Below are 8,312 nucleotides of genomic sequence, written 5' to 3'. Positions count from 1 at the left end.
TCAGTGAAAATATCCTATTATGCAATACTTGAGGAAGATTTCTGATAAAGCTCAGAGGTATAAGAATATAACTACTTCAAATGCAGATACTTCAGCACAGGTCATATGAATTCCTCTGCAAGGGATTGCTGCTGTCTAGCTTAGGCAACTAATTTTGAGTGATCTAGGGAATCATTACAGCAAGCACTGAAGTTGTCTGCATAGTAAAAGAGAAAAGTAGCTGCCTGACTTAGATATCTAAAACTAAATGTGCAGTAATTCTTTTTGGATGACTTTGAAAGCACCTACATTTTTCCCTTGACTTTATAAGCACCTAATTATAGAGAATAAGTTTCCTAAGAAACTAAACTTAGTAGCATGTTAGATGTGTAAGCTAGACAAATAGGACTAATTTTACACTGACATCTCTATCTGATGAAGAAGAAGACTGACACAGTAGAAGAAAAGAGAACTGAAGAAAACTCAGCAAAGATTAACCATATATTGATTTCTGACTACATACTGCAGTAAGTTCTGACCTAGACACAGTCACATAAAACTATAGATATGCAAAGAAAAGAGAGAAAAATAGATGAAATACCAAACTCCAGACACTCTAAAAACATATAGGTAAAGAACAGGGTGAAAAGTTCAAAATAAAACTATTTTTAGTTTGCTTTCAGATGAATATTTGAACAAAAGTAATATTTATCTACAGAGAATTTAGAATTGACTTCTGTATTCCTAAATAGTTTTGAAACAGATGACCCAACAGATTTTTCTTGCATCTGTGGCCTTGTTATTCAATTTAGTGACAATATTGAAAGAAGTAGATGGAAATAAGGAGATACAGTGTTATCAAGATTTACTTAAGCTAGAGAATAATTTTCTCTGTTAGGAAAATCAGAACTCTAATGATAGACAGCCTAATAACAAGAGATCTGTTTCCAGAATTGATTAATCTTCATCCAATCTCCAACGGAAAAAAATGAGAAGTTTTATACTCAAAAGCAAAGCTTAACATTTTAAAACAGCACACATGCCAGCTTTAAAATCACATATTTAGGCACGAAGAAAAAGGATATTTTCTGTATTTTTCTTCACAAATTTCACCACCAGACACATTCAATATGCTTAACTTGTTAAAGTGCATCAAGTGTGCCATTTTAAAAGTAGCACTTGTGTTACTGTGCTTATTTTCACCGTAAAAATAGAACTCCCGGCACTCAGAGAAGATGAAGAGAGCTTCAAAAATAAGTATTTTAACTCATGCCCTAGACACCTCTGAATCTGCTCTCCACTTAGAGAAGAGTGGCCTGAACATGGGAAGAAGAGCACTTGCCACTGTGCAGAAGCTACTGTTAGGGAACTTGGCTCCTTTTAGAGCAATTAGAGCTTAATGGACTTTAAAAAGAAATCCTATTCTCACATATTCATTAACTCTGTCTCATGAGACACAGCTTCTCTCTTCTCCATTTCTTCTTTTCATACTCAAGGTTAGAAAGAGGGCATTTTTGGACATCATTCAGTTATCTTTTCTTATTGATTTTTAAAATTATTTTCTTTTCCTCAAGAATGACCAGCCTATCTTTTTGGGTGTAGCAGTAACTGGCTACTTACACCTCATATTACAAGGGCATGATTTACCCAGACAGGTGCTGGCAGACCTGAGCTGACTTTGCCTTTCCTCAGAGCTAGCTGACTGAGCAGGAGTGTGGATGGGATGAACTTAGAACTGTCTGTACCCACCTGTGCAGGCATGCTCCATAAATCATTAGTCACATCTCTGGGATTAATTCCCTTAACACCATCCACCAGAAAGGTGGCTGCACAAAGCCTGCTGGGTGCAGAAGCCCTCTCTGTCATCAACCAAGAGTTGGGGAGCTAAACTGGATATCCCTCGCACTGGATGATGGGGTGATGAGTGTGCCTTTGAAAATGTCCTCCTTTTTTTATTATCTAAGGGAACTAAGATTACCTTAGACTTCTGTCTAACTTGGAGATGCTGGTGATAGGTAAGAGAAATCTGATTCCCCAAGGGTGAAAATGTGAGCAACTTCCACAGAATGGGCACAGCTCACAGGAGTCAGCAGCAGGACATCATCCAATGAGACTGCAGTGGTCTCAGTTTGATATTACAGACAGGATAAACCAAAAACTTAATGCCCTTTTTTTTTCTGGAGTTTTGAAACAAAGCTAGACCATGGAAAATGAGATGTGCTAGTTCAGTTTTAAATTGTTAGCAGGTCTAAACAGATTTGTGTAGCAGTCATGGGCATTTGCGTTTAGGAACCATAGACTATTTAAATCCTAATAAATAGCTTCTGCTGAACTGTGTCAAAACAGAGTGCAAGAAACCTTGAGTGGGTTCCTTAAACAAATAATGTTTTAACTTACTTAAATGATGCCCTCCAGGTATTGTACTGAAACACCTGTTTTCTTGAGCAACAGCTACTCCCATGGGAAATAAGTTCAAAGACTATATAGTAGCATACAGAATGTTTTTGCCAGATACAAATGCTGCCTACATTCAGTATTGCAAATGCATTTTTTTTTCATTTGCAGTCAGCTTTCTTTAATAACCCAAGGTTATTTATACAACATGACTCTTTTTATTTGTATGAAAGGGATTATCAATGGAAATCTCAAATTTCACTCTATTTTAAAAGACATTGTTGAGTGTACAGGGAAGGAAAAAAGTAAACCTTTTCATAAACTGGGTTTTAATGTTAATCTGGAGAGGGGGAAAAAAGTTTTTGTATGTACCTCAGCAACAGTTTCCCTTTGGTCCTCCACAAGAATCTGAAATGACAACTGTCCAAATTAATGAAAAGATCCTAGTTTCCTTCAACGGGCTTTGGATAAGGACCAACTGCTGCTCCCACTGATTTCAACAGTACACTATCCAAGCAGGGCAAAATGATCTAATGCTTATCTCTCTGTATATCAAGATTACACAAAATCAATAGTAAATATAAAGAGAGATTATAATTAGGCCTTGATAATGCTGAGTTATTATTCAGAGTTAAAATCTAATTTGCAATGCATATTAGTTTTGGGAAGGATGACAGAAGTAGAGGAGAATAAAGGAGAAGCAAATAAAGGCTGCATTGGCAATGTCATCTTTGCCTTTTAGCTGACAGCCCAGTTTTGTTCAGATAGGACAGGATTTTATCTGTTGCACTCCTTCTCTGCGGTTCATTTATGAATCATGGTCGTTAAGTCTTCTGAGTAAGTAGACAAAGATACACTTGATTATGTTTAGAGACTTTTCCACTACTCATATTTTTCCATTAATTTCAATAGAAGTTTGATTGAACCCTTTGCAAACACTAAAACCCACTGAGGGCTGGGCGTGAACGTTTCCAGAATAAGGAGCAAATGAACATTTTCAAAAATAATGTTCTAGCTGAAACAATTTCCTAGTAAAGTATTCACAAGCAGCAGTCTTCCGGCAGCTCTTGGCTGTGCAAAACAATTTAATCATACCTTAAAGCCAACTGGAAAAAAGTTGTCTAAGCCCTATAAACACAACCACTAACATTTCCAATGATCTTTCCTAATTCCTGTTGGAAAGAATTCTTACAGTGCTACCTAGCAGTTCAGTTTGCATTCTCTGGAAATCATCTCTAATGAGGTGATTACCTCAGAGCAATTAGAAGTTTAGAAATAAACACAACTAAATAAACAGAAAGATGTGAAACGTTTTTCTGGGTTGACTTTGCCAAAGTCAAAGCAAATCAAATTCTTGGAAAAGAACTGACATCTTTCTAGGCATTGATCAACATTCTCATTTTAAACACATCAGAGAAAAAACTATCTCAAATATGTCTGGACTCTTCATACATGCCAACTGGTGTCCCAGCAGCACCTTCACTTTTGAAAAACTGTCTGGAGTGTATGGGCTCCATCTACCTGCACACCCTTCTCACCTTTTACATGAGCTTTATTGTCTGTGGCTTTGGCTTAGCAAAACTCAGCAATTCCTGTCAGGTTAGAGGAGTGGACTAAACTCCTTGAAGTAAAGGGACACCTGGAATTAGTAAAAGTCAGCTGGGCTTGCAGACAAAACCTCCACCAACCAACCAACCAACCAACCAACCAACCAACCAACCAACCAACCAACCAACCAACCAAGGATTGCTGCTGCCTAGCTTAGGCAACTAATTTTGAGGGATCTTCAGAGATTTCATTGTCATATCCAGTCTCCAGCTGTGGCTTGGAGTGCAGCTGGCCTGACTCTTCCACTCTTGAGTTCTTTGCTGGTGTGACTATAGTGTGGGGAGAAGCACAAGGGTAACACACATAAGGTAGCTTGCCACAAGTAGTGGGGTAGAGAAAGGTAAGGTGGGAAGCTCAGAAAATATATGCATTAGCCCCTTCTTGTGTTCTGGAAACATACATATGAAACTAAACCTCACTTCTCAAGGCACTGAGATAACTTTTTTCCTCCTGGAAGGGAGAGAAATGAGGAATTCTCAGATGAGACATCATTATTACAGGAGCTATGGGTGGGATAGCAGGACAAGCTGCTTTATCTGATTCATAAGATAGTGTACACGTGGCTGTTGGACTAATTTTTGCAAGGGAAACTTGTAAAATTATTTTTCATGAGCTCAACTAAATGCAACTCTTCAAGCATAACTGTGTTATTGCTCAACAATATCCTTACACCAGTTCATAGATTAATATGATGAGTATGTTTTCCTTGAGTCCAAGGAAAGGTTTGAAAGCTTGATGTTATCCAGATTCAAAGGAAAAAGGATGGAAAGAGTAAATCTCATTGGTGAAAAGGAGGGCTCAGCCAGCCCTACAGCAGTTTGACCTGAAGATAGCCTCTCACAGCCACCAATGCAGCTGTCAGTGGAGTTTTCAATAGCCAGATGTTGTTACTGGAAAATACATTCCAGAGTTCATTGGAGCTACTTATAGTCCTAACCTTGTGTGACCAAGGCAGCTGATTCTGTAGCTAAAAAAAGGTATTGCAGATTAAGCTGAATGTAAAGCATCAGCTATAGAATTATGTGGTATTTTGCTGGCAAAACTTTAATGACTAGAACATGCATGTGTCTCTTCACTGTGCCAGCACAACTGCTTTCCTGTTTTTAACCTGTTCTGTATACCTCAGGAGGTGAGCATATCACTCAAACAGTGGGTGGGGCTGATATATTTTCTTTCCTTCTTTGCGTTTGGCTGATTTACTCTCTTGTCCCTTTGAGATCATTTTGTCCTTCAGTGTGAATACTATATGATAGCTGTAAAAATTTTTTGGAAAAAAATAATACAATAAGTGCCTCCCATTCTGCAGAACAAGAAGGATTTTCAAGGTCCTGGAATGTGCGTGTTTCTCAGCCACCCACAGAATGCGTGAAAAAATTTAATGCGTTTGACATGTACAGTATATCATGTCATGTCCGCTGATGTGATCCAACAGAGAACTAAGAATTACTCAATTCTAGGCTTATAGAAACAAGAAAAGGACATAATGATTGCTTAAAATTTACTCTAGTTTGCGAAATAGAATGGATCCAGACACCTTAATTTCAGGGGAATATTTCCTATTTCCTATTTCCTGTGTAGAAAATAAAATTCAGTTAGAAAGACTTACTTTTATTGACTTCATATAATGTTTATTGAAATGTGTAGTCAGGGGCTTAAAATTAAAATGGGCTTGCAGTATGAGATGTCCCTTTTCCACAGTGAAACAGTAAAGGAAGTGGAAAACTGTATTCTGAATCTGACCCTGTAAACAAGGTCCACCAATACTCTTTTCCACGGTTCTGGATCTGTACCAGTACAAGTACTGAGGTACCATTTTCTGTGTGTGCTGTAAGCTTGAGAAATCTCTCTGAATCTTTAGAATACCCTACAATTTACCAGGTTACAGCAAATACTGATGCCTTATTACAGCTTTAAAAATACCTGCACTGTTTTGATGGGAAGAAGCACAGTACTTAAATTCCCACATTCCACCTGCTGGATAGGTGTCCTGTGATATTAAAGTTTCATTATATTCTGTGTTAGGCATGCCCTGTGGGTTTGGGTAAAAGCATTGTTAAACTGTAAGTTCCTCCCTCCTTTCTCACCATCTCCATTAAGCAGGAGCAGATGACAGCAATCATTCCCACCACAGTCACATTTTCCCAGGTCTCTTATTTTCTGCAGAAATAGTGTCACTTCAGCTCCAGTTTTTTTAGTACAGGCTATACTTTTGTCTTGCTCCAGGTCTTGCCACTGCTAGTGCCAAAGCAATGCCCCTTCAGATATCATCTGTTTGGTGTGTTTAGGGGCTATCAGAGGTGATCAGATCTTCATAGTATTGCACTTTTTGTATTACTGCAGAGAGTCTGTGTGTGTTACAGCTTCTCCATTACTTCTGCCTTCATTTTACTGTGTGCCAAATGTTTCGGAATTACTGACAGCCACCTTGTAAACCCTGCAGTTCTCTCTAGAATTTGCAGTTGTTTTTCTGTACTTTCTGTTGTATGGAAGAATATTTCAGGTACTGTCCCTGGGGACTTGACTTTCCTTGTCTTCCTAAAGGCACGGAGGTGTCTGTAGTATACTGTTTGTCTTAATTCAGGTTCTTGAATACAGTTTCCACTTTGACAATATTTAGATTGCTTATCAAATTTAAAATCACCCAGTACCATTTTAGGGTATGTTGACATTTTTACACATCAGAGGGATATTATATTAAAATGCACTTTTAAGAACAACAACAGAAAATCAGTTTTTGTAATCATGACTAGGACGTGTATGTCTTAGGGCATCTAATATAAGGCTACTTCAATTTAAAAAAAAGAAAAATCACAAGGAAGGAAAAGGATTCTTTTGCATATTGGAAATTTACTTTCTTCCATTACATAAAGATCTACAGTCCAAGAAACACACTTTTGGCTGATTGTACTGAGCTATTATTAGCAGTAAACATTTAAGCAGTTCACAGATAAAGGAAAAAAGCAAGTGAATTCATGAATCATCCAATCTAAGGTAAACTTTGGATCAACTCTGCATTTAACTCCATGATTAAATTCCATTTGAATATTTACAGACTTTTTACCTCTCTACTTGTTAATGATAGATCACTTCTTTGGCCATTTGAAGCACATCAAAGTATATTTAAATTACTGTGAAAGGAGGATTTTATGATAGTGATACCCTAGCTACAAATGTACAGAACAATTCCTGAAAGAACATTAAAGTCTCATGGGGTTTTTCCTTTTTTTTTTTTTAAATAGACACTGCTTACCTCACAGATTCCTGTGTGAAAATTAAAGGCTGAGTTTATAAAATTACTAGCCCTACCCATGTCAGATCTTTTCCACATATTTCTAGCTGAAAAATTAGAGAGGAGACATTAAGTTTTATAGAAACCGACAATTATGAAGAAACAAATATGTGCAGAACCATTAGAGGTGCATTTGAAGGGAAATCTGTGAAAAAAAAGGTTGATTACCAGACTTAAAATGACTGTAGAATTGCAAAGTGGTGGGGGATTTGATTTTGCAGAGTGCCCATCCCTGGGGAGCCAGTTTTGGGACTGTGGCATATTGGGCTGTCTGGAATACACTGTCTCTGATCTTCTCTGGGTTAAATGGTTCTTACACAAATAATTATGTGCAGGACTGAGTTTTTATGGCATCTTGACACTGCTAAAAACAAGGAGACCAGGGACCAAGCTCTAGCAACAACATCTAGTTGATGTTCCAACTCCTCACAGGGTGCAGCTTATTCCCTGGGCTTCGTCCATGGCACTCCAGCTAGCTCCTCCCACAGAAATTCGCCTGTGGGTTCCAGCACTACGCAGCACACAGAGGAACCAAGCCTTGGCTCAGGGTTTGGTCTGGAGACTGTTGTGGCATAGACAAAGTCCCAGCACTATGTGTCCTTGTATCCCATTCCCAAGGTGTGCTGAGCCTCACAGAAGGAGTTGGGAAAAGGCAGAGTAGGGAAAGGAGTAGGGAAAAGGCAGCATTTTGCAGGCATATATACCCACAAGTTAGTCACTCTTTGTAAAGAAGTGCAGTGGGATTGTAACAGTGCTGAGAAGCTACACATGTACAATGGATCTTACTGTCTGCCTGCTTATAATAGCCAGTTCACGTACAGAAATCAGACTTCACCTCACAGCAAAGACATCTTTCTAGACACATTGCTGGGGTTTTTGAAATATGAACTGCTAAGCCTTAAGCAGCCCTCCAAATACCTTTTCCATTATGGTGATGGGATTTCATGGACAGATTTTGGAACCCTTGCTTCTTTCCATCCCAGCCTCCTTTAAAGGACCAAGAAAAACCTCTGGACACTGCCTCTTTGTTGTGGGTGCCATC

The sequence above is a fragment of the Passer domesticus genome, chromosome 2 (assembly GCF_036417665.1).
Source record: "Passer domesticus isolate bPasDom1 chromosome 2, bPasDom1.hap1, whole genome shotgun sequence".
Lineage (NCBI taxonomy): Eukaryota > Metazoa > Chordata > Aves > Passeriformes > Passeridae > Passer > Passer domesticus.
The sequence above is the reverse complement of the archived record's forward strand: the minus strand, read 5'-3'. Positions refer to the sequence as shown.